A 27,585-nucleotide genomic window follows, 5' to 3' on the forward strand; every position below is an offset into this window, starting at 1 on the left:
CATCGTGAGTTTGGAAGAAATCTGAGAGGGTCAAAAATTTAGTCTAAAAAAACTACCCCTTAGTGTTTTTTTGGGTGAAAAAAGTGACCTCCTCAGATCTTCTTCAAACTCACACCGTGTGTCAGGCAGTTCCTGACGAAGAGAGTGGTGTGGTAATTTTTTGCCCTACCACATCCCAAAGCTGAGATACAGGGACATGTTGTGCTGCATAAAATGCATAACTGTAAATTTCATGATGGGATTCCTACTTCCAGTGAAGCTAGGTAAACCCATGAGTAGAAGGGTGAGATAAGAATAGCCTATTCAGTCCAATATACTCAACACTGCATCTGTATTTTGCTTTATTGGACATATAACAAGTTCAGAAATTTAATTCCAATATATTCAACACCAATAAACCTATCTAGAGAAAATCCCAGTTACGTAAGTCCTCATATCTCAGCTTTGGGATGAGATAGGCTGAAAATAATCACACCCCTGTGTAAGTCAAGACCTGCTTAATAAACATCATGAGTTTGGAAGAAATCTGAGACGGTCAAAAATTTAGTCTAAAAAAACACAAAGGGGTACAGTGTTTTTTTGGGTGAAAAAAGTGACCTCCTCTGATCTTCTTCAAACTCACACCATGTGTCAGGGAGGTCCTGACGAAGAGAGTGGTGTGGTAATTTTTGCCCTACCACATCCCAAAGCTGAGATACAGGGACATGTTGTGCTGCATAAAATGTATAACTGTAAATTTCATGATGGGATTCCTACTTCCAGTGAAGCTAGGTAAACCCATGAGTAGAAGGGTGAGATAAGAATAGCCTATTCAGTCCAATATACTCAACACTGCATCTGTATTTTGCTTTATTGGACATATAACAAGTTCAGAAATTTAATTCCAATATATTCAACACCAATAAACCTATTGAGAGAAAATCCCAGTTACGTAAGTCCTCATATCTCAGCTTTGGGATGAGATAGGCTGAAAATAATCACACCCCTGTGTAAGTCAGGACCTGCTTAATCAACATCGTGAGTTTGGAAGATATCCCTTGGTGTTTTTTAGGGTGAAAAAAGTGACCTCCTCAGATCTTCTTCAAACTCACACCGTGTGTCAGGGAGGTCCTGACGAAGAGAGTGGTGTGGTAATTTTTGCCCTACCACATCCCAAAGCTGAGATATAGGGACATGTTGTGCTGCATAAAATGTATAACTGTAAATTTCAAGATGGGATTCCTACTTCCAGTGAAGCTAGGTAAACCCATGTGTAGAAGGGTGAGATAAGAAAAGCCTAGTCAGTCCAATATACTCAACACTGCATCTGTATTTTTCTTTATAGGACGTATAACATGTTCATAAATTTAATTCCAATATATTCAACACCAATAAACTTATTGAGAGAAAATCCCAGTTACGTAAGTCCTCATATCTCAGCTTTGGGATGAGATAGGCTGAAAATAATCACACCCCTGTGTAAGTCAGGACCTGCTTAATCAACATCGTGAGTTTGGAAGAAATCCCTTGGTGTTTTTTTGGGTGAAAAAAGTGACTTCCTCAGATCTTCTTCAAACTCACACCGTGTGTCAGGGAGTTCCTGACGAAGAGAGTGGTGTGGTAATTTTTGCCCTACCACATCCCAAAGCTGAGATATAGGGACATGTTGTGCTGCATAAAATGTATAACTGTAAATTTCATGATGGGATTCCTACTTCCAGTGAAGCTAGGTAAACCCATGAGTAGAAGGGTGAGATAAGAATAGCTTATTCAGTCCAATATACTCAACACTGCATCTGTATTTTGCTTTATTGGACATATAACAAGTTCAGAAATTTAATTCCAATATATTCAACACCAATAAACCTATCTAGAGAAAATCCCAGTTACGTAAGTCCTCATATCTCAGCTTTGGGATGAGATAGGCTGAAAATAATCACACCCCTGTGTAAGTCAAGACCTGCTTAATAAACATCATGAGTTTGGAAGAAATCTGAGACGGTCAAAAATTTAGTCTAAAAAAACACAAAGGGGTACAGTGTTTTTTTGGGTGAAAAAAGTGACCTCCTCAGATCTTCTTCAAACTCACACCGTGTGTCAGGCAGTTCCTGACAAAGAGAGTGGTGTTGTAATTTTTTGCCCTACCACATCCCAAAGCTGAGATACAGGGACATGTTGTGCTGCATAAAATGTATAACTGTAAATTTCATGATGGGATTCCTACTTCCAGTGAAGCTAGGTAAACCCATGAGTAGAAGGGTGAGATAAGAATAGCCTATTCAGTCTAATATACTCAACACTGCATCTGTATTTTGCTTTATTGGACATATAACAAGTTCAGAAATTTAATTCCAATATATTCAACAGCAATAAACCTATTGAGAGAAAATCCCAGTTACGTAAGTCCTCATATCTCAGCTTTGGGATGAGATAGGTTGAAAATAATCACACCCCTGTGTAAGTCAGGACCTGCTTAATCAACATCGTGAGTTTGGAAGAAATCTGAGAGGGTCAAAAATTTAGTCTAAAAAAACTACCCCTTAGTGTTTTTTTGGGTGAAAAAAGTGACCTCCTCAGATCTTCTTCAAACTCACACCGTGTGTCAGGCAGTTCCTGACGAAGAGAGTGGTGTGGTAATTTTTTGCCCTACCACATCCCAAAGCTGAGATACAGGGACATGTTGTGCTGCATAAAATGCATAATTGTAAATTTCATGATGGGATTCCTACTTCCAGTGAAGCTAGGTAAACCCATGAGTAGAAGGGTGAGATAAGAATAGCCTATTCAGTCCAATATACTCAACACTGCATCTGTATTTTGCTTTATTGGACATATAACAAGTTCAGAAATTTAATTCCAATATATTCAACACCAATAAACCTATCTAGAGAAAATCCCAGTTACGTAAGTCCTCATATCTCAGCTTTGGGATGAGATAGGCTGAAAATAATCACACCCCTGTGTAAGTCAGGACCTGCTTAATCAACATCGTGAGTTTGGAAGAAATCCCTTGGTGTTTTTTTGGGTGAAAAAAGTGACTTCCTCAGATCTTCTTCAAACTCACACTGTGTGTCAGGGAGTTCCTGACGAAGAGAGTGGTGTGGTAATTTTTGCCCTACCACATCCCAAAGCTGAGATATAGGGACATGTTGTGCTGCATAAAATGTATAACTGTAAATTTCATGATGGGATTCCTACTTCCAGTGAAGCTAGGTAAACCCATGAGTAGAAGGGTGAGATAAGAATAGCTTATTCAGTCCAATATACTCAACACTGCATCTGTATTTTGCTTTATTGGACATATAACAAGTTCAGAAATTTAATTCCAATATATTCAACAGCAATAAACCTATTGAGAGAAAATCCCAGTTACGTAAGTCCTCATATCTCAGCTTTGGGATGAGATAGGTTGAAAATAATCACACCCCTGTGTAAGTCAGGACCTGCTTAATCAACATCGTGAGTTTGGAAGAAATCTGAGAGGGTCAAAAATTTAGTCTAAAAAAACTACCCCTTAGTGTTTTTTTGGGTGAAAAAAGTGACCTCCTCAGATCTTCTTCAAACTCACACCGTGTGTCAGGCAGTTCCTGACGAAGAGAGTGGTGTGGTAATTTTTTGCCCTACCACATCCCAAAGCTGAGATACAGGGACATGTTGTGCTGCATAAAATGCATAATTGTAAATTTCATGATGGGATTCCTACTTCCAGTGAAGCTAGGTAAACCCATGAGTAGAAGGGTGAGATAAGAATAGCCTATTCAGTCCAATATACTCAACACTGCATCTGTATTTTGCTTTATTGGACATATAACAAGTTCAGAAATTTAATTCCAATATATTCAACACCAATAAACCTATCTAGAGAAAATCCCAGTTACGTAAGTCCTCATATCTCAGCTTTGGGATGAGATAGGCTGAAAATAATCACACCCCTGTGTAAGTCAGGACCTGCTTAATCAACATCGTGAGTTTGGAAGAAATCCCTTGGTGTTTTTTTGGGTGAAAAAAGTGACTTCCTCAGATCTTCTTCAAACTCACACCGTGTGTCAGGGAGTTCCTGACGAAGAGAGTGGTGTGGTAATTTTTGCCCTACCACATCCCAAAGCTGAGATATAGGGACATGTTGTGCTGCATAAAATGTATAACTGTAAATTTCATGATGGGATTCCTACTTCCAGTGAAGCTAGGTAAACCCATGAGTAGAAGGGTGAGATAAGAATAGCTTATTCAGTCCAATATACTCAACACTGCATCTGTATTTTGCTTTATTGGACATATAACAAGTTCAGAAATTTAATTCCAATATATTCAACACCAATAAACCTATCTAGAGAAAATCCCAGTTACGTAAGTCCTCATATCTCAGCTTTGGGATGAGATAGGCTGAAAATAATCACACCCCTGTGTAAGTCAGGACCTGCTTAATCAACATCGTGAGTTTGGAAGAAATCCCTTGGTGTTTTTTTGGGTGAAAAAAGTGACTTCCTCAGATCTTCTTCAAACTCACACCGTGTGTCAGGGAGTTCCTGACGAAGAGAGTGGTGTGGTAATTTTTGCCCTACCACATCCCAAAGCTGAGATATAGGGACATGTTGTGCTGCATAAAATGTATAACTGTAAATTTCATGATGGGATTCCTACTTCCAGTGAAGCTAGGTAAACCCATGAGTAGAAGGGTGAGATAAGAATAGCTTATTCAGTCCAATATACTCAACACTGCATCTGTATTTTGCTTTATTGGACATATAACAAGTTCAGAAATTTAATTCCAATATATTCAACACCAATAAACCTATCTAGAGAAAATCCCAGTTACGTAAGTCCTCATATCTCAGCTTTGGGATGAGATAGGCTGAAAATAATCACACCCCTGTGTAAGTCAAGACCTGCTTAATAAACATCATGAGTTTGGAAGAAATCTGAGACGGTCAAAAATTTAGTCTAAAAAAACACAAAGGGGTACAGTGTTTTTTTGGGTGAAAAAAGTGACCTCCTCAGATCTTCTTCAAACTCACACCGTGTGTCAGGCAGTTCCTGACAAAGAGAGTGGTGTTGTAATTTTTTGCCCTACCACATCCCAAAGCTGAGATACAGGGACATGTTGTGCTGCATAAAATGTATAACTGTAAATTTCATGATGGGATTCCTACTTCCAGTGAAGCTAGGTAAACCCATGAGTAGAAGGGTGAGATAAGAATAGCCTATTCAGTCTAATATACTCAACACTGCATCTGTATTTTGCTTTATTGGACATATAACAAGTTCAGAAATTTAATTCCAATATATTCAACAGCAATAAACCTATTGAGAGAAAATCCCAGTTACGTAAGTCCTCATATCTCAGCTTTGGGATGAGATAGGTTGAAAATAATCACACCCCTGTGTAAGTCAGGACCTGCTTAATCAACATCGTGAGTTTGGAAGAAATCTGAGAGGGTCAAAAATTTAGTCTAAAAAAACTACCCCTTAGTGTTTTTTTGGGTGAAAAAAGTGACCTCCTCAGATCTTCTTCAAACTCACACCGTGTGTCAGGCAGTTCCTGACGAAGAGAGTGGTGTGGTAATTTTTTGCCCTACCACATCCCAAAGCTGAGATACAGGGACATGTTGTGCTGCATAAAATGCATAATTGTAAATTTCATGATGGGATTCCTACTTCCAGTGAAGCTAGGTAAACCCATGAGTAGAAGGGTGAGATAAGAATAGCCTATTCAGTCCAATATACTCAACACTGCATCTGTATTTTGCTTTATTGGACATATAACAAGTTCAGAAATTTAATTCCAATATATTCAACACCAATAAACCTATCTAGAGAAAATCCCAGTTACGTAAGTCCTCATATCTCAGCTTTGGGATGAGATAGGCTGAAAATAATCACACCCCTGTGTAAGTCAGGACCTGCTTAATCAACATCGTGAGTTTGGAAGAAATCCCTTGGTGTTTTTTTGGGTGAAAAAAGTGACTTCCTCAGATCTTCTTCAAACTCACACTGTGTGTCAGGGAGTTCCTGACGAAGAGAGTGGTGTGGTAATTTTTGCCCTACCACATCCCAAAGCTGAGATATAGGGACATGTTGTGCTGCATAAAATGTATAACTGTAAATTTCATGATGGGATTCCTACTTCCAGTGAAGCTAGGTAAACCCATGAGTAGAAGGGTGAGATAAGAATAGCTTATTCAGTCCAATATACTCAACACTGCATCTGTATTTTGCTTTATTGGACATATAACAAGTTCAGAAATTTAATTCCAATATATTCAACAGCAATAAACCTATTGAGAGAAAATCCCAGTTACGTAAGTCCTCATATCTCAGCTTTGGGATGAGATAGGTTGAAAATAATCACACCCCTGTGTAAGTCAGGACCTGCTTAATCAACATCGTGAGTTTGGAAGAAATCTGAGAGGGTCAAAAATTTAGTCTAAAAAAACTACCCCTTAGTGTTTTTTTGGGTGAAAAAAGTGACCTCCTCAGATCTTCTTCAAACTCACACCGTGTGTCAGGCAGTTCCTGACGAAGAGAGTGGTGTGGTAATTTTTTGCCCTACCACATCCCAAAGCTGAGATACAGGGACATGTTGTGCTGCATAAAATGCATAATTGTAAATTTCATGATGGGATTCCTACTTCCAGTGAAGCTAGGTAAACCCATGAGTAGAAGGGTGAGATAAGAATAGCCTATTCAGTCCAATATACTCAACACTGCATCTGTATTTTGCTTTATTGGACATATAACAAGTTCAGAAATTTAATTCCAATATATTCAACACCAATAAACCTATCTAGAGAAAATCCCAGTTACGTAAGTCCTCATATCTCAGCTTTGGGATGAGATAGGCTGAAAATAATCACACCCCTGTGTAAGTCAGGACCTGCTTAATCAACATCGTGAGTTTGGAAGAAATCCCTTGGTGTTTTTTTGGGTGAAAAAAGTGACTTCCTCAGATCTTCTTCAAACTCACACCGTGTGTCAGGGAGTTCCTGACGAAGAGAGTGGTGTGGTAATTTTTGCCCTACCACATCCCAAAGCTGAGATATAGGGACATGTTGTGCTGCATAAAATGTATAACTGTAAATTTCATGATGGGATTCCTACTTCCAGTGAAGCTAGGTAAACCCATGAGTAGAAGGGTGAGATAAGAATAGCTTATTCAGTCCAATATACTCAACACTGCATCTGTATTTTGCTTTATTGGACATATAACAAGTTCAGAAATTTAATTCCAATATATTCAACACCAATAAACCTATCTAGAGAAAATCCCAGTTACGTAAGTCCTCATATCTCAGCTTTGGGATGAGATAGGCTGAAAATAATCACACCCCTGTGTAAGTCAAGACCTGCTTAATAAACATCATGAGTTTGGAAGAAATCTGAGACGGTCAAAAATTTAGTCTAAAAAAACACAAAGGGGTACAGTGTTTTTTTGGGTGAAAAAAGTGACCTCCTCAGATCTTCTTCAAACTCACACCGTGTGTCAGGCAGTTCCTGACAAAGAGAGTGGTGTTGTAATTTTTTGCCCTACCACATCCCAAAGCTGAGATACAGGGACATGTTGTGCTGCATAAAATGTATAACTGTAAATTTCATGATGGGATTCCTACTTCCAGTGAAGCTAGGTAAACCCATGAGTAGAAGGGTGAGATAAGAATAGCCTATTCAGTCTAATATACTCAACACTGCATCTGTATTTTGCTTTATTGGACATATAACAAGTTCAGAAATTTAATTCCAATATATTCAACAGCAATAAACCTATTGAGAGAAAATCCCAGTTACGTAAGTCCTCATATCTCAGCTTTGGGATGAGATAGGTTGAAAATAATCACACCCCTGTGTAAGTCAGGACCTGCTTAATCAACATCGTGAGTTTGGAAGAAATCTGAGAGGGTCAAAAATTTAGTCTAAAAAAACTACCCCTTAGTGTTTTTTTGGGTGAAAAAAGTGACCTCCTCAGATCTTCTTCAAACTCACACCGTGTGTCAGGCAGTTCCTGACGAAGAGAGTGGTGTGGTAATTTTTTGCCCTACCACATCCCAAAGCTGAGATACAGGGACATGTTGTGCTGCATAAAATGCATAATTGTAAATTTCATGATGGGATTCCTACTTCCAGTGAAGCTAGGTAAACCCATGAGTAGAAGGGTGAGATAAGAATAGCCTATTCAGTCCATTATACTCAACACTGCATCTGTATTTTGCTTTATTGGACATATAACAAGTTCAGAAATTTAATTCCAATATATTCAACAGCAATAAACCTATTGAGAGAAAATCCCAGTTACGTAAGTCCTCATATCTCAGCTTTGGGATGAGATAGGTTGAAAATAATCACACCCCTGTGTAAGTCAGGACCTGCTTAATCAACATCGTGAGTTTGGAAGAAATCTGAGAGGGTCAAAAATTTAGTCTAAAAAAACTACCCCTTAGTGTTTTTTTGGGTGAAAAAAGTGACCTCCTCAGATCTTCTTCAAACTCACACCATGTGTCAGGGAGTTCCTGACGAAGAGAGTGGTGTGGTAATTTTTGCCCTACCACATCCCAAAGCTGAGATATAGTGACATGTTGTGCTGCATAAAATGTATAAATGTAAATTTCAAGATGGGATTCCTACTTCCAGTGAAGCTAGGTAAACCCATGAGTAGAAGGGTGAGATAAGAAAAGCCTATTCAGTCCAATATACTCTACACTGCATCTGTATTTTGCTTTATTGGACGTATAACATGTTCATAAATTTAATTCCAATATATTCAACACCAATAAACCTATCTAGAGAAAATCCCAGTTACGTAAGTCCTCATATCTCAGCTTTGGGATGAGATAGGCTGAAAATAATCACACCCCTGTGTAAGTCAGGACCTGCTTAATCCACATCATGAGTTTGGAAGAAATCTGAGACAGTCAAAAATTTAGTCTAAAAAAACACAAAGGTTTACTGTTTTTTTTGGGTGAAAAAAGTGACCTCCTCAGATCTTCTTCAAACTCACACCGTGTGTCAGGCAGTTCCTGACGAAGAGAGTGGTGTGGTAATTTTTTGCCCTACCACATCCCAAAGCTGAGATACAGGGACATGTTGTGCTGCATAAAATGTATAACTGTAAATTTCATGATGGGATTCCTACTTCCAGTGAAGCTAGGTAAACCCATGAGTAGAAGGGTGAGATAAGAATAGCCTATTCAGTCCAATATACTCAACACTGCATCTGTATTTTGCTTTATTGGACATAGAACAAGTTCATAAATTTAATTCCAATATATTCAACACCAATAAACCTATCTAGAGAAAATCCCAGTTACGTAAGTCCTCATATCTCAGCTTTGGGATGAGATAGGCTGAAAATAATCACACCCCTGTGTAAGTCAGGACCTGCTTAATCAACATCATGAGTTTGGAAGAAATCTGAGACAGTCAAAAATTTAGTCTAAAAAAAAACACAAAGGGGTACCCCTTAGTGTTTTTTTGGGTGAAAAAAGTGACCTCCTCAGATCTTCTTCAAACTCACACCGTGTGTCAGGCAGTTCCTGACGAAGAGAGTGGTGTGGTAATTTTTTTCCCTACCACATCCCAAAGCTGAGATACAGGGACATGTTGTGCTGCATAAAATGTATAACTGTAAATTTCATGATGGGATTCCTACTTCCAGTGAAGCTAGGTAAACCCATGAGTAGAAGGGTGAGATAAGAAAAGCCTAGTCAGTCCAATATACTCTACACTGCATCTGTATTTTGCTTTATTGGACATATAACATGTTCATAAATTTAATTCCAATATATTCAACACCAATAAACCTATCTAGAGAAAATCCCAGTTACGTAAGTCCTCATATCTCAGCTTTGGGATGAGATAGGCTGAAAATAATCACACCCCTGTGTAAGTCAGGACCTGCTTAATCAACATCATGAGTTTGGAAGAAATCTGAGACGGTCAAAAATTTAGTCTAAAAAAACACAAAGGTTTACTGTTTTTTTTGGGTGAAAAAAGTGACCTCCTCAGATCTTCTTCAAACTCACACCGTGTGTCAGGCAGTTCCTGACGAAGAGAGTGGTGTGGTAATTTTTTGCCCTACCACATCCCAAAGCTGAGATACAGGGATATGTTGTGCTGCATAAAATGTATAACTGTAAATTTCATGATGGGATTCCTACTTCCAGTGAAGCTAGGTAAACCCATGAGTAGAAGGGTGAGATAAGAATAGCCTATTCAGTCCAATATACTCAACACTGCATCTGTATTTTGCTTTATTGGACATAGAACAAGTTCAGAAATTTAATTCCAATATATTCAACACCAATAAACCTATTGAGAGAAAATCCCAGTTACGTAAGTCCTCATATCTCAGCTTTGGGATGAGATAGGCTGAAAATAATCACACCCCTGTGTAAGTCAGGACCTGCTTAATCAACATCGTGAGTTTGGAAGAAATCTGAGAGGGTCAAAAATTTAGTCTAAAAAAACACAAAGGGGTACCCCTTAGTGTTGTTTTGGGTGAAAAAAGTGACCTCCTCAGATCTTTTTCAAACTCACACCGTGTGTCAGGCAGTTCCTGACGAAGAGAGTGGTGTGATATTTTTTTGCCTTACCACATCCCAAAGCTGAGATACAGGGACATGTTGTGCTGCATAAAATGTATAACTGTAAATTTCATTATGGGATTCCTACCATGATGGGGGGCAATAGCCCCTGGTAGGGTCTCCTAAGGCAAATTGGTCCTAGGTGATGGGCCAGACAAAGAGTGATCCATAAAGACACGAATGAAAAAGATAACAACGAGGACACAGCTTCCCTTGCCCGGAGCAGGGTTACCGGGGCCTCACCCTGGAGCCAGGCCTGGGGGAGGGGCTCCTTGGCGAGCGCCTGGTGGCCAGACTTTCACCTATGGAGTCTGGCCGGGCTTAGCCCGAAGGGGATACATGGGTCCACTCTCCCATGGGCCCACCACCTGTGGGAGAGGTAGTAATCCGGGTCTGGTGCATTGTGGATCGGGTGGTGGTCGGGGGCCCTGACGTTCCGATCCTCGGTTACTGAAACTGGCTTTTGGAACATGGAACGTAACCTCTCTGGTGGGAAAAGAGCCTGAGCTGGTGCGCGAGGTTGAGAGGTACCGACTAGATATAGTTGGGCTCACCTCGATACACAGTATGGGCTCTGGAACCAATCTCCTCGAGAGGGGCTGGATGCTCTTTCACTCTGGAGTTGCCCAGGGTGAGAGGCGTAAGGCAGGTGTGGGCTTACTCATAGCCCCCCGGCTTGGCGCCTGTACGTTGGGGTTTACCCCAGTGGACGAGAGGGTAATTTCCCTGCGCCTTCGGGTTGGGGAAAGGGCTCTGACTGTTGTTTGTGCTTATGCACCGAACAGCAGTTCAGAGTACCATGCCTTCTTGGGGACCCTAGAGGGAGTGCTGGAGAACACTCATTCTGGGGACTCCATTGTTCTGCTGGGGGACTTCAACGCTCACGTGGGTAATGACAGTGAGACCTGGAGGGGCGTGATTGGGAGGAACGGCCCCGCTGATCTGAACCCGAGTGGTGTTCAGTTATTGGATTTCTGTGCTCGTCACAGTTTGTCCATTACGAACACCATGTTCGAACATAAGGGTGTCCACAAGTACACCTGGCATCAGGACACCCTAGGCCGCATTTCGATGATCGATTTTATAGTCGTATCATCTGACCTGCGGCCATATGTTCTGGACACTTGGGTGAAGAGAGGCGCTGAGCTGTCAACTGATCACCACCTTGTGGTGTGTTGGATCAGATGGCGGGGGAGGATGCCGGACAGACCTGGCAGGCCCAAACGTGTGCTGAGGGTTTGCTGGGAACGTTTGGCAGAGGAACCTGTCAGAAAGATCTTCAACTCCCACATCCGGCAGAGCTTCGACTGCATCCCGGGGGAGGCCGGTGACATTGAGTCCGAGTGGGCCATGTTCCGGACCTCCATTGTTGAGGCGGCTGAACGGAGCTGTGGCTGCAAGGTTGTCGGTGCCTGTCGGGGTGGCAATCCCCGCACTCGGTGGTGGACACCCCGGGTGAGGGGGGTTGTCAAGCTGAAGAAAGAGTCCTATCGAGCCTGGTTGGCTCAGGGGACTCCGAAGGCAGCCGACAGGTACCGAGGAGCCAAGCGGCTCGCGGCCTCGGCAGTCGCTGAGGCAAAAACTCGGGTGTGGGAGGAGTTCGGTGAGAACATGGAAAACGACTTTCGGTCGGCTCCGAGAAGTTTCTGGCAAACCGTCAGGCGACTCAGGAGGGGAAAGCGGTTTTCCACCAACACTGTATATGGTGGGGGTGGGGAACTGTTGACCTCGACTGGGGACGTCACCAGACGGTGGAAGGAATACTTCGAGGATCTTCTCAATCCCACCAGCACGTCTTCCGCAGAGGAAGCAGAGCTTGGGGACCCCGGGGGGGGCTCGTCTATCACTGGGGCTGAAGTGGCCAAGGTGGTAGTGAAACTCCCTGGCGGTAGGGCCCCGGGGGTGGATGAGGTTCACCCCGGGTTCCTCAAAGCTCTGGATGTTGTGGGGCTGTCCTGGTTGACACGTCTTTGCAACATCGCGTGGACATCGGGGGCAGTGCCTCTGGACTGGCAGACTGGGGTGGTGGTTCCCCTTTTTAAAAAGGGGGATTGGAGGGTGTGTTCCAACTATAGGGGGATCACACTCCTCAGCCTCCCCGGTAAGGTCTATGCGGGGGGTACTGGAGAAGAGAGTCCGACCGATAGTTGAACCTCGGATCCAGGAGGAACAATGCGGATTCCGCCCCGGTCGTGGAACACAGGACCAGCTCTTTACCCTCGCTAGGATCCTGGAGGGTGCATGGGAGTTTGCTCAACCAGTCTACATGTGTTTTGTGGATCTGGAGAAGGCATTCGACCGTGTCCCTCGGGGTATTCTGTGGGGGGTGCTCAGGGAGTATGGGGTACTGGGCTCTTTGTTACGAGCTATCCAGTCCCTGTACAAACAGAGCAGGAGTCTGGTTCGTATGGCTGGCAGTAAGTCCGACTGGTTTCCAGTCGGAGTTGGACTCTGTCAGGGCTGCCCGTTGTCACCGGTTCTGTTCACAATTTTTATGGACAGAATTTCTCGGCGTAGCCAAGTGGCGGAGGGTGTCCAGTTTGGTGGTCTCAGGATCCCATGTCTGCTTTTTGCAGATGATGTGGTCTTGTTGGCTTCATCGAGCCGGGACCTCCAGCTCTTGCTGGACCAGTTTGCAGCCAAGTGTGAAGCGGTAGGGATGAGGATCAGTACCTCCAAGTCCGAGTCCATGGTACTCAGTCGGAAAAGGGTGGAATGCTCTCTCCAGGTTGGAAGTGAGATCCTGCCTCAAGTGGAGGAGTTTAAATACCTCGGGGTCTTGTTCACGAGTGAGGGAAAGATGGAGCGTGAGATTGACAGGCGGATCGGTGCAGCGTCAGCAGTAATGCGGGCTCTGTACCGGTCCGTTGTGGTGAAGAAAGAGCTGAGCAGAAAAGCAAAGCCCTCGATTTACCGTTCAATCTACGTCCCAACCCTCACCTATGGTCACGAGCTTTGGGTAGTGACCGAAAGAACGAGATCGCGGGTATAAGCGGCTGAAATGAGTTTTCTCCGCAGGATGTCTGGACTCTCCCTTAGAGACAGGGTTAGGAGCTCGGACATCCGGGAGAGACTCGGAGTGGAGCCAGTTGAGGTGGTTCGGGTATCTGGTTCGGATGCCTCCTGGACGCCTTCCTGGAGAGGTGTTCCGGGCATGTCCAACGGGGAGGAGGCCCCGGGGCAGACCAAGAACACGCTGGAGAGACTATATGTCTCGACTGGCCTAGGAACGCCTCGGTATACCCCCGGAGGAGCTGGCGTCGGTAGCTGGGGAGAGGGAGGTCTGGGTTTCTTTGCTCCGACTGCTTCCCCCGTGACCCGGACCCGGATAAGCGGTGGATAATGGATGGATGGATTCCTACTTCCAGTGAAGCTAGGTAAACCCATGAGTAGAAGGGTGAGATAAGAAAAGCCTAGTCAGTTCAATATACTCTACACTGCATCTGTACCCCTTAGTGTTTTTTTGGATGAAAAAAGTGACCTTCTTAGATCTTCTTCAAACTCACACCGTGTGTCAGGGAGGTCCTGACGAAGAGAGTGGTGTGGTAATTTTTGCCCTACCACATCCCAAAGCTGAGATATAGGGACATGTTGTGCTGCATAAAATGTATGAATGTAAATTTCAAGATGGGATTCCTACTTCCAGCAAAGCTAGGTAAACCCATGAGTAGAAGGGTGAGATAAGAAAAGCCTAGTCAGTCCAATATACTCTACACTGCATCTGTATTTTGCTTTATTGGACGTATAACAAGTTCATAAATTTAATTCCAATATATTCAACACCAATAAACCTATTGAGAGAAAATCCCAGTTACGTAAGTCCTCATATCTCAGCTTTGGGATGAGATAGGCTGAAAATAATCACACCTTTGTGTAAGTCAGGACCTGCTTAATCAACATCGTGAGTTTGGAAGAAATCTGAGACGGTCAAAAATTTAGTCTGAAAAAACACAAAGGGGTACCCCTTAGTGTTTTTTTGGGTGAAATATGTGACCTCTTCAGCTCTTCTTCAAACCCACACCGTGTGTCAGAGAGGTCCTGATGAAGACAGTGGTGTGGTAATTGTTGCGCTACCACATCCCAAAGCTAAGATATAAGGACATGTTGTGCTGCATAAAATGTATAACTGTAAATTTCATGATGGGATTCCTACTTCCAGTGAAGCTAGGTAAACACGTGAGTAGACGGGTGCGATCAGAAAAGCCTAGTCAGTCCAATATATCCTACATTGCATCTGTATTTTGCTTTATTGGACGTATAACAAGCTCATAAATTTAATTCCAATATATTCAACACCAATAAACCTATTAAGAGAAAATCTCAGTTATGTTAGACCTCATATCTCAGCTTTGGGATGAGATAGGCTGAAAATAATCACACCTTTGTGTAAGTCAGGACCTGCCTAATCAACATCGTGAGTTTGGAAGAAATCTGAGACGGTCAAAAATTTAGTCTGAAAAAACACAAAGGGGTACCCCTTAGTGTTTTTTTGGTTGAAATATGTGACCTCTTCAGGTCTTGTTCAAACCCACACCGTGTGTCAGGGAGGTCCTGACGAAGACATTGGTGTGGTAATTGTTGCCCTACCACATCCCAAAGCTAAGATATAGGGACATATTGTGCTGCATAAAATGTATAACTATAAATTTCATGATGGGATTCCTACTTCCAGTGAAGCTAGGTAAACACGTGAGTAGACGGGTGCGATCAGAAAAGCCTAGTCAGTCCAATATGTCCTACATTGCATCTGTATTTTGCTTTATTGGACATATAACAAGCTCATAAATTTAATTCCAATATATTCAACACCAATAAACCTATTAAGAGAAAATCCCAGTTATGTTAGACCTCATATCTCAGCTTTGGGATGAGATAGGCTGAAAATAATCACACCTTTGTGTAAGTCAGGACCTGCTTAATCAACATCGTGAGTTTGGAAGAAATCTGAGACGGTCAAAAATTTAGTCTGAAAAAACACAAAGGGGTACCCCTTAGTGTTTTTTTGGGTGAAATATGTGACCTCTTCAGCTCTTCTTCAAACCCACACCGTGTGTCAGAGAGGTCCTGACGAAGACAGTGGTGTGGTAATTGTTGCGCTACCACATCCCAAAGCTAAGATATAAGGACATGTTGTGCTGCATAAAATGTATAACTGTAAATTTCATGATGGGATTCCTACTTCCAGTGAAGCTAGGTAAACACGTGAGTAGACGGGTGCGATCAGAAAAGCCTAGTCAGTCCAATATATCCTACATTGCATCTGTATTTTGCTTTATTGGACGTATAAAAAGCTCTTGAATTGAATTCCAATATATTCAACACAAATAAACCTATTGAGAGAAAATCCCAGTTAAGTTTGTCCTCATATCTCAGCTTTGGGATGAGATAGGCTGAAAATAATCACACCCCTGTGTAAGTCAGGACCTGCTCAATCAACATCATGAGTTTGGAAAAAATCTGAGACGGTCAAAAATTTTGTCTAAAAAAAACTCCTTTGTGTTTATTTAGACTAAATTTTTCACAGAGTCAGATTTCCTCCAAACTCAAGTTGTTGATTAAGGAGGCCCTAACTTACACAGGGGTGTGATTATTTTCAGCCTATCTCATCCCAAAGCTGAGATATGAGAACTGATGTAACTTCGATTTTCTCTCAATAGGTTTATTGGTGTTGAATATATTGCAATGATGAGGCTTCTTCTGACATCCCTAAGTCTCACATTTTATATCTTCTTTAATTTATTAGAACTGAGACCCCCTGACCAAATACAAATTCAATGTAGGACATATTGGATTGAGGAGGCTTTTCTGATTGCACCCCTCTACTCATGTGTTTACCTAGCTTCACTGGAAATAGGAATGCCATCTTGATATATGCAGTTATACATTTTATGGACTAGAAGAGATCCCCATATCTCAGCTTTGGGATGTGGTAGAGCGAAAATAACCACACCACTGTCTTCGCCAGAACCTCCCTGACACACTGTGTGGGTTTGAAAAAGATCTGAAGAGGTCATGATTTTAACTCAAAAAAATACTAATACCCTTTGTGTTTTTTAGACAAAATTTTTGACCAACTCAGATCTCCTCCAAACTAACGTTGTTGATTAAGGATTCCCTGACTTACACAGGGGTGTGATTATTTTCAGCCTATCTCATCCCAAAGCTTAGATATGAGAACTCACGAAACTGGGATTTTCTCTCAATATACATATAACAAAAAGTAACAAATAAAACTTGAATAACCTTTTACAATAAAGCTTATGTATCAAGCAGCCTTTGTCATTCTTATTCAAATAATGACACCTGGAGTAGCAAGAGACACCTCTCTTTGGTATCGATAGAAGCCTTCATGCTTGTTCAATATTTTAAGAGTCACCTGCAGTGGTAGTAAATATAAAATTAATAGTCGTTAATAATAACATTTAGCAGTATTTTATCCAATTGTTGTTAAGGTACCAATTCTATTGTAATGATTCATACTATAGCATTATTGAATTCCCTACCTCTGGCAGCATAACATCTAGAATAATGTCAACACTTCCAAGGTCCTTCTTGTCCATGCCTAAAGCAGTGTGGATTATTTTATACATCTCATCAATCTGGAAAAAATATACACATAAATATGTACAAACCGTACTTTAAATTGTACAAGATTTATTTTGGAAATATGGAGAAGAGCAAAAGTAAGAAAACCTAATATGTCTCACCCGTTCTGTACTAAATTTAGATAGTCTAGGTCTAAGTATGGTCCGAAGCTTCATACATTTGTTGGGATGGCTCCACAGGAACATTTGCCCTGACTTCTTTTTGCCACTGAATAGTTGTCTATGTAACTCCTATTGAAAATATAATTGTATGATTAGCAAAAGAACAATTCTGATATGCATTTATTTCTTGAATCTATCCTATCCACTCTTCTATGGAGATTTTACAAGCTGTCTGCACACAACTGAACACCTGTGAATGTTAATATTTGGTGAATTTGCTAATTAAAAGTGGACATCCACATATATAGTGCACCTTATCATAATATATTTCTTTTTAAAACATATTTTGGAATAACTGAATTAAAGGAACACTGGGTATGATTTTATTTTTGCTCCTGCACTCAGAGCAATTCTTTATGCACTCAGATATTCCTCAAGCATAACTCAACAGAACTGTACATCAAAGGCACAGCAGTAAATAAAAAAAAAAGAAAAATAAATTATATTTATTAGAAAACAAAGAAGAATTACCTGGATTTCTTCATCACTGATCAAGACTCTCAAACCCTTCTCTTTCAGGACTGAGAGGAGACTGGAAGTAAACATATGTAAATTCACTAAATGGCTGCTTTGGCCAGTATAATTGGTTTGTAGAATTTGTCATTTGTAAAATACAACATAGATTGGTCACATACTTTGTATATGGGTAAGGCGAAGGTATGTCACATCCACATTTAAAACTTGTATCCTGAAGGTTTTCTTGCTGTACACCTGCACAGTCTGTATGAAGCCAGTTTTCACATACGTCACACTGTACCCAGGTAAATTTAGAAACATCTGGATACAGGGATCTAAATAAGTTCACAATTAAATTAAATTAGTCAAAACACAAATTTGACCTAAACATCTGAATTAAAATAAAGTGTTAAGGAGTATGTAGAATGTACCTCTCTCCTTTCTGTCCAGACATACTCTGGTACGTGCATGCATACATTTTGCCAGCCAAGCAAACTGTGTCACCTGTTGCAAGTGTCTGTAATAAAAAAATGATTAAAAAATTATTACTGGGTGGCAGAGCATGGAATTTTAATTGAAGATGCTGGTTATATAAATAAACTAATCATCAACTTACAGGCAGAATAGCTTCTGCTGCTAATGAAGCTGCATAATATTCATGCAGATGAAGCAGTTGTTTCTGAAACAGTTTCATTTGCAGCTTTGATATTCCTCACTTCCAATTCAGCCATCTATTTTAACATAAGGAAACATTTGGAGTGGCATATTCACATAGTACATATGATGTAACAATCCGTGATAGGTGCCTACCGCGCAAACAAATACCCCACAGTTATCTGAATCTGACTGATTCCAAGAGCTCAAGTCCCAAACGTTCTGAAATGCCTTACTGGCAATAAAGACCATTATAATAAAAGTAAAACTCTTAGTTGTGGATGCAGCATATGAATTTGTCCAAAACCAAGCTTCTGAAATAATTTCTGAAGACAATCCTTTTGAGTAAACATTAGAATAAACAAACTTCACATTTAAATGAGTACATTTAATGTTTGTTGACAGCAGGGATTTATAAATCTTTAGTTAATATTAAAGCTTAAGAACAATGAGGCTACCCATATTTCCACTGTGTAGCCTACTCAGTGATACTAAGTAGTTAAAAAGCAGTACCAAATAATATCCAACAAACAAGATCCAGAAACAAAAGTTTATGCTTTATTTGTAAGGTGGAATGAAAAAAATATATACCATAACAATTCCTTGTCCTGGTCCTCAATTGTTTATTCTGCAGAAATTCATAATCACAACAATAATATATAAGTTGGAAAAATGTATATTCTGTGCTCCTTCAACCAGCTGAGAAAGTCTGGTGTCTACTACCTGTGAGAAAAGCAAGCTCAATTAATATTTTTTGAGTTGATTTCTGTTAAGTATAGAGAGCACTTGTGATATTAATACTCACGTTATCCGTCAGCCAAGGCATTCTGATTTTTCCTAATTACTGCTTCTTGGTATTCATTATTTCAGGGGGGCACAAACACTTTAGATCATGAAGGTTGACGGTGCAGTTTCCAATCCTTATTAAGGTTAGATGCTCCTCCTTTGTTCAGCAAAAAGGACTGCTAATTTTTCCTAAACATTATAGACATTACAACATTTCTAAAAGCACGTATTGTACAACGTACTTTATTAATATAACAAAAAAATTAACTTACCTCTTTTATTGGTCTATTTGAAAAAGACCAACTGAAAAGTGCTGGCAGCTCTTTTTGTTCTCTTCTTCTTGGGGCAACTCTATCATTTCCATGCCTTCATTTACCCCCTCTTTCTAGACTGCACTTGCTGCCAATTATAATTAAAACTATTTCTTTAACTTTTACTGATTCAAATTATGAAAAAGCAAATAAAATGTACAAACCTTTTTCAGAAATACCAAGTCTTCCACTTCCGCTATCTACTTCCAATTGGTCCAATGAAATTCTCATCATGTCTTCTTTGAATTTCTGGTTATGCAGGTGAAATATCAGTCTTAAGGAAAACATAAAATGCCTGTCTTTCATATTACAAAGAAAATACAGACTTGAGGCCAGTTCTCGGTTAAGTTGTTCTGCCACTGCCGTGTTTAAAAAAGTCATAGTCATATGCTTAAAAGGCATTGGTGGAATAATCCCATATACTTGAAGGGTGTTATGTTCACAGCAGGTTTCAAAACTTTCTTGGGACTAATTGTCTGAAACTTTTTGTAAGTGACTTTTTACGCATAATGTCACACTTAAAATGATATGTTTTTTTTTGTCAACGAAGCTCAAAGACTTCAGGATCATTCCACACCAGCTGACTTAGGACTTGTCTGGTTATGTCAGTTTCCCATGAACAACTTAAAGCAAAAAGTAATATAATTAATGAATTTAAAAAAAAAAAAACATTCGTTTTTAGAATGACTAAACAGATTAAAAAGCTGAGTAAATGTACTCACAGTAAGAGTAATTTGTTTATAATCATTTCATATTAACACATTTTCACAAAAGGCTTGTTTTATCAAGGATGTAAAATATTTAATCTATTAAATGTAATCTTTCCATAACATTATTATTGTTGTTATTATTATTATTATTATTTTAGTTATTTTAGCAACATTTATGTAGTGTTCATATGTTTCAGGACTGTATTATCAATTTATCAAAAATATTAGATAAAATGATTCCAAACTGCTTCATAACTAAAAGTAATGTATAGGGATTTTACTCAACAAATATTTATGTTTGATGAATGTCTGAACATCAAAAAATTACATATGTGCTATGTGCAGATTTTCTTCTTACAAATTTGTTTTGGCAATCTTGAGTTTTTCTCACAAAAGTTAATATTTTATTTCCTAAAACATTCAAAAATATTAAACCCAATCACATCTGTGCTCATAGACACCCTGAAATGGATTAAGCAGCAAAGAAGAATATGATGATGATTATGATGATGACATCTGTGGTAATCTTTTAGATCTAAATCAGAGCTAACTGCTCAAGTGTTTTAATGAAACAGGATTACTTCTTACTATGAAAACACAGAATCAACAAGGCCTATAAAATGAATTTATAATTGTGAACTAATGTTGAACTTACAAAGTAATTTCAAATACTGCATTCAAAACTTTTTGTTCTCTACAAAACCCTTAAATAATAAAGCCGACATTCTTCAAAAATAATTTTGGAAGTTTATACATCATAGATTACATATTATACATTCTGACATAAGGTAAAGCCTCTATAAAACTTAACATGTGGCCATTTATTACAAGGAATCAGTGTTAAACTGATTTCTTAAACTGTAGTAGCTTTAACATTTAGTGTATGACTTGCTATCTTACATTTCTTCTGCCAACATTAGTATTTAAGACCAACATTTTTCTTGATTTGCAAGCGCAGTACTTAAACATATGTTTTAACATGTAGAAAAGAAAACTTACCTGCTTCTTCTGCCTTTTTAGTTGAACAGGCTGCAATTTGTATGAAAGGTTTAGTTGGTGGTACGTAATGTAATAATTAATTATTAAATCATTTTTAGGTCAGCAATGAAAAATGTGTTTTATAAGGAAATCTTATCATAAGAATTTAAATGAACTTGAAAATTTACATGTTTAAGAATAATTTTCCCACACCAGGGGCAATGCCAATGGCTTCTTATGGAATCCTTCACCTCTGCACACAAGCATGGTATTGTAAATTTCTCTGAAAGGAAGTCATATGTCAGAATATAATATGAGAGGCCCTTTAGGCCAATATTCAAATTTCAGTCTCACATACATTATCCTATCCTCTTACACTCACTAACACACTGTCTCACACTGAGTATTATATACAATCACAAACATTATCGAACATATTATACACCAAAACACTTACTCACACTATGAATCCTCTTACGCCCAATATCAAACTGACTCAGTGTATACATACATATATCAGTGTAACAGTTTTGGTAGTGTATAAGAGGTTTCATAATGTTTATGAGAGTGTAAAATATTCAGTGTTAGTGAGTGTGCAAAGCTTGATACCTAAAGGGTCTCATAGTCTTTTACAAATATGAACATTGACTTGCATATCTAACAGTACAATAACCTCTGATTTTGAGTGGTTGTTATGAATGATAAACTCTTCACAGATTAGTACCACGTTAAAACATATCAGTGAGGTAGCAGGATTGACAAAAGCAATACATTGAATACACTGAAATAAATATCCTGACATATTAAGTAAATTTATTGTAAATATGTTATATGAAATATTTTATAAATATGGTACTTCTATAAAGCAAACCCCTACCTTACCTTAAACTTAACCTGAACCCAAAACATATTTGTGACCCTACCACACACCTGGCTCTAATCCTAACACTTGCCTTATTCAAAAACTAATCCAGTTAAACTCCAGGTACAGAATGGTGTCAGAATCATGTCTATAACTGTATTATACCTGTTTCATGTTCAGTAAATTCTCAGGTTAACATCAGATATACACTTTAACCATCCATATAAAGCGAACAGTGTTCTTTTTTTACTCAACACATATGTTTGATGAATGTCTGAACATCAAATAAATTTACATATGTGCTATGAATCTTCTTAGGTGATATGTTTTGAACATTTTCCCCCTACTGCCTCTGGTTTTGTGTACGTCACTGTTATTCATCAAGGTAGCACTGATTTTCCGTGTAACATTACAAAGTTTGTTTTGGAACCCCAGCGTTATCCTATATAATTTAACCCTCCATATAATGTGGACAGTTGAACTCTGTAGATTACTTATAACAAATTTTATTATTTTTTGTGTTACTAAAAATCTCATGAACAATTTACAATAAGGGTACATTAATTTACAATACTTAATAAGCCATACTAAATGGTTAGGTAATGTAACAATTAATCATTAAGTATAATACATGAAACAAGAACTAGCATTAACTAGCATTCGTTTAGAATTTTTATAAAATCTGAAAATAATGCTTGTTCTATCATTAAATAATGATTCATTGATACAATAGTAGAGCTATGGTCTTATATTTATCAATGCGATAATTCATATTTAATAATTAATAATAAAATAGTTATACTGAATATACCTGAAAGTTGACATGCTGCTGACACGTAAAAATGCGTGTATGGAGTGTTTAGTTCATCCATAAAGGACAACACAAACTTAAATGTAACCTTAATGTAATAACACAATAGCTAATGAGATTTACACAACGATACAAAACCTTTTATTTACATTTGTGGTGATTATCTCTGAACTCTCATAGCAAAGTATACAATAGCAAATGCTTACCTTCATTATTATGTGTGTAATATATGGCAAATTTCAAATGTTTGGAAGAGAGATGTCGATCTGAGCATGCCGTCGTCTTCGTGCAGTATGGACATTGTGAATCGTTTGCTTTTTCTTTGAGTTCTGTCACTGACGCAAATTCTGTACTTTTGCCTGTTTTCCCGATAAACATAGTCAGTATAGCTAATTACTGAAACAAAAAGTAAAAATAACATTGCCTAACAGTACATGTGGACACGGCCTAACTTACCTTACATGATCACGAGTGGCGTCTCTGATTTGGAAAGGTGGTGCACAGTAAACTCCGTGTGGGAAACATTCAAAAGAAAATACACAACCCGCCTCATGCAACATTTAAATCACTATATATGTGGAGGATTGATATGGATAAGGAGGAAAAATACCATTAATGGTAATTAAATTAAAGCAACATTAGGGATTTTTTCTTAAATTGCACCTTCAAAAACACTGTGACGTTGCTACTACAGGCTCTGTACTATTGCAACAACACCTGGTAGGGATCTGCCCATTGAAGGATGAAAGGGGTCAAAAAAGTTTCCAAAGCATCATATGGACTGCAGTCTGTAACTGTAGAACAAAGGGCTGCTGTATGGTCAGTGAAGTTGAGAGAATGGACAGAAATATTGTGGTCATAATATTATCTGTGTATTCTAAAATGTAATTAAAACAATTAAAATAGAAAAATGTTACCTAGTAGATTTTTTTTATAGAAAATGCACTTTTCATGACTACAGGAATATAAAGTGTTGAACATTGGATAATTTGGACCATGGATGATGTTCGTGGTAATTGGTCACGCCATGTACAATAAAAATCACAACACTTTAACACACAAACACATCCAACATTTAATTTAATTACCCGCTGTTCGGCTTTGTGTACCGGCACAGTAGCCGCTGTTCTGGTGGGTGTACCGGCACAGTAGCCGCTGTTCTGCTGTGTGTACCGGCAGAGTAGCCGCTGTTCTGGTGGGTGTACCGGCACAGTAGCCGCTGTTCTGCTGTGTGTACAGGCAGTAGCCGCTGTGCTGCAGGGTGTACCGGCACAGTAGCCGCTGTGACATACATCCGGTATTACTGTGACGGGAAAAAAGGGTACAGCACAGTAACATCTCGGCTACAGCTCCTGCTGACAGAACACTCAGAGATCGCGTGCGCAGCTGAACAGAACACTCAGAGATTGCGCGCGCAGCTGAACAGAAAACTCAGAGATGGCGCGCGCAGCTGAACAGAACACTCAGAGATGGCGCGCGCAGCTCGAAAATAACACTCAGATGCCGCGAGCAGCACGAAAAGAACACTCAGAGATCGCACACGCAGCTCGAAAAAAACACTCAGAGATCGCGCGTAGCTGAACAGAACACTCAAAGATCGCGCGTGCAGCTGAACAGAACACTCAGAGATGGCTCGCGCAGTAAGAAAAGAACACTCAGAGATCGCGCACCCAGCTGAACAGAACACTCAGACATCGCACACGCAGCAGAACAGAACACTCAGATCGCGCGTGCAGCTGAAAAGAACACTCAGAGATTGGGCTTGCAGCTGAACAGAACACTCAGATCAAACGCACCTGAACAGAACGCTCAGAGGTCGCACGCAGCTGAACAGAACGCTCAGACGTCGCATGCAGCTGAACAGACCGCTCAGAGATCGCACGCAGCTGAACAGACCGCTCAGACATCACACGCAGCTGAACAGAACACCCAGAGATCGCACGCAGCTGAACAGAACACCCAGAGATCGCACGCAGCTGAACAGAACACCCAGAGATCGCACACGCGGCTGAACAGAACACTCAGACATCGCACACGCAGCAGAACAGAACACTCAGACATTGCACACGCAGCAGAACAGAACACTCAGACATCGCACACGCAGCAGAACAGAACACTCAGACATTGCACACGCAGCAGAACAGAACCCTCAGAGATCGCACGCAGCTGAACAGAACACTCAGAGATCACGTGCGCAGCTGAACAGAACACTCAGTGATCACGTGCGCAGCTGAACCGAACACTCAGAGATCGTGCGCGAAGCTGAACAGAACACTCAGAGATCGTGCGCAGCTGAACAGAACACTCAGAGATCGCATGCGCAGCTGAACAGAACACTCAGAGATCGCGCGCGCAGCTGAACAGAACACACAGAGATCGCACGCGCAGCAGAACAGAACACACAGAGATTGCGCACGGGGCTGAACAGAACACACAGAGATTGCGCACGGGGCTGAACAGAACACTCAGAGATCGCGCCCGCGGCTGAACAGAACACTCAGATCGCGCGCGGCTGAACAGAAAACTCAGACATCTCGCGCAGCTGAACAGAACACTCAGAGATCGCACGCGCAGCTGAACAGAACACCCAGAGATCGCACGCAGCTGAACAGAACACCCAGAGATCGCGCGCGCAGCTGAACATAACACTCAGAGATCGCACGCAGCTGAACAGAACACTCAGAGATCGCACGCAGCTGAACAGAACACTCAGAGATCGCACGCAGCTGAACAGAACACTCAGAGATCGCGCGCAGCTGAACAGAACACTCAGAGATCGCGCGCAGCTGAACAGAACACTCAGAGATCGCGCACGCAGGTGAACAGAACACTCAGAGATCTCGCACGCAGGTGAACAGAACACCCAGAGATCGCTCACACAGGTGAACAGAACACTCAGAGATCGCGCACGCAGGTGAACAGAACACCCAGCGATCGCGCACGCAGGTGAACAGAACACTCAGAGATCGCGCGCGCAGCTGAACAGAACACTCAGATAGCGCATGCCGCTGAACAGAACACTCAGAGATCGCGCGTGCAGCTGAAAAGAACTATCAGAGATCGTGCGCAGCTGAAAAGAACGCTCAGAGATCACACGCAGCTGAACAGAACACTCAGAGATCGCACGCAGCTGAACAGAACACTCAGATAGCGCATGCCGCTGAACAGAACACTCAGAGATCGCGCGTGCCGCTGAACAGAACGCTCAGAGATCGCCCGCGCAGCTGAACAGAACACTCAGAGATCGCTCGCAGTTGAACAGAACACTCAGAGATCGCACGCAGCTGAACAGAACACTCAGAGATCGCACGCGCAGCTGAGCAGAACACTCAGAGATCGCTCGCAGCTGAACAGAACACTCAGAGATCGCACGCAGCTGAACAGAACACTCAGACATCGCACACACAGCTGAACAGAACACACAGAGATCGCTCGCAGTGGAACAGAACACTCAGAGATCGCGCCCGCGGCTGAACAAAACACTCAGAGATCCCGCACAGCTGAACAGAACACTCAGAGATCGCACGCGCAGCTGAGCAGAACACTCAGAGATCGCGCCCCCGGCTGAACAGAACACTCAGAGATCGCGCGCAGCTGAACAGAAAACTCAGAGATCGCTCGCAGCTGAACAGAACACTCAGAGATCGCGCACGCGGCTGAACAGAAAACTCAGAGATCGCACGCGCAGCTGAGCAGAACACTCAGAGATCGCACGCGCAGCTGAGCAGAACACTCAGAGATCGCACGCGCAGCTGAGCAGAACACTCAGAGATCGCTCGCAGCTGAACAGAACACTCAGAGATCGCACGCAGCTGAACAGAACACTCAGAGATCTCGCTCGCAGCTGAACAGAACACTCAGAGATCTCGCTCGCAGCTGAACAGAACACTCAGACATCGCTCGCAGCTGAGCAGAACACTCAGAGATCGCTCGCAGCTGAACAGAACACTCAGATAGCGCATGCCGCTGAACAGAACACTCAGAGATCGCGCGTGCAGCTGAAAAGAACTATCAGAGATCGTGCGCAGCTGAAAAGAACGCTCAGAGATCACACGCAGCTGAACAGAACACTCAGATAGCGCATGCCGCTGAACAGAACACTCAGAGATCGTGCGTGCCGCTGAACAGAACGCTCAGAGATCGCCCGCGCAGCTGAACAGAACACTCAGAGATCGCTCGCAGTTGAACAGAACACTCAGAGATCGCACGCAGCTGAACAGAACACTCAGAGATCGCACGCGAAGCTGAGCAGAACACTCAGAGATCGCTCGCAGCTGAACAGAACACTCAGAGATCGCACGCAGCTGAACAGAACACTCAGACATCGCACACGCAGCTGAACAGAACACACAGAGATCGCTCGCAGTGGAACAGAACACTCAGAGATCGCGCCCGCGGCTGAACAAAACACTCAGAGATCCCGCACAGCTGAACAGAACACTCAGAGATCGCACGCGCAGCTGAGCAGAACACTCAGAGATCGCGCCCCCGGCTGAACAGAACACTCAGAGATCGCGCGCAGCTGAACAGAAAACTCAGAGATCGCTCGCAGCTGAACAGAACACTCAGAGATCGCGCACGCGGCTGAACAGAACACTCAGATAGCGCATGCCGCTGAACAGAACACTCAGAGATCGCGCACGCGGCTGAACAGAACACTCAGATAGCGCATGCCGCTGAACAGAACACTCAGAGAT

General features: G+C 41.3%; 1 long non-coding RNA gene across 1 annotated transcript; it reads right to left on the reverse strand.

The window, feature by feature from the left end:
• Positions 1–17,262: 17,262 nt before the first annotated feature.
• LOC136671534 (uncharacterized) lies at positions 17,263–18,078 on the reverse strand. The gene is made up of 3 exons (XR_010795724.1): positions 17,956–18,078; positions 17,792–17,852; positions 17,263–17,389 (listed from the first exon to the last, which is right to left on the reverse strand). It is a non-coding gene; the product is annotated as an uncharacterized lncRNA (long non-coding RNA).
• Between the last annotated feature and the right edge of the window lie 9,507 nt (positions 18,079–27,585).

The sequence above is a fragment of the Hoplias malabaricus genome, chromosome 16 (assembly GCF_029633855.1).
Source record: "Hoplias malabaricus isolate fHopMal1 chromosome 16, fHopMal1.hap1, whole genome shotgun sequence".
NCBI lineage: Eukaryota > Metazoa > Chordata > Actinopteri > Characiformes > Erythrinidae > Hoplias > Hoplias malabaricus.